This window comes from Mus caroli, chromosome 18 (genome assembly GCF_900094665.2).
Source record: "Mus caroli chromosome 18, CAROLI_EIJ_v1.1, whole genome shotgun sequence".
Lineage (NCBI taxonomy): Eukaryota > Metazoa > Chordata > Mammalia > Rodentia > Muridae > Mus > Mus caroli.
The window spans coordinates 54,106,137-54,106,828 of record NC_034587.1 but is presented as its reverse complement, the minus strand read 5'-3'; positions in this window follow the sequence as shown (position 1 = coordinate 54,106,828).

The following is a 692-nucleotide window of genomic DNA, read 5'->3' as shown; positions in this document are numbered from 1 at the left end:
TAGTCTATTTTAAATGGATTTTTTTTTAGTTATTCTAGCCAGTCCCCCCCCCCCCCAGTAATCAAGGCAGAGTCCCATGGATTTATTTAATCAGCTTAACACAATTATACTGGGGGATAACTTTTAATCTATTTTTCTGTACACTACACTGTCTACTTTCTAGCTGCATTCCCAAGTACTTGCTGTTTGAGTCTTGCTCTCATTATTTCTGCTCCATCAGTCCATCTTCGGGGGGCATATTATTTGATCACTTGTGCCTGCCCCATCATCTCTAATGGAGACTGTCTGTTCTCTCTGTCTCTCTTTTCCTTCTTGTGGTCTCTACCTATGATCCTCAGCCTGGTACCTGAAATTTCACTTCCCTCTATTCTCCCCAGTAATTGGCTGTAGACATTTTTATTTAACCAATAATTTTAAATCGGGGAGAAAAGTTTACAAGCATCACTTGGTGTCTGTAAGGATCTGGGGTAACCAGATCTTGGGGACCAATATTTAGCATTGGAATACAGAGCAACACCAGACCAACCCTGAACAGTCCATGACTCAAGTATAGGTTTCTTCAGCAGTAAGGTCTCACCGCCACTTTTTTCCCTTTATGTTGTAGAGATGGCTTCTTTGCTTTTCAGTTCATGAACCAGCTCTGCTAGCTTCAGATATTTCCTCATAAGCATCCTCACATCTCTGCTTTCCCA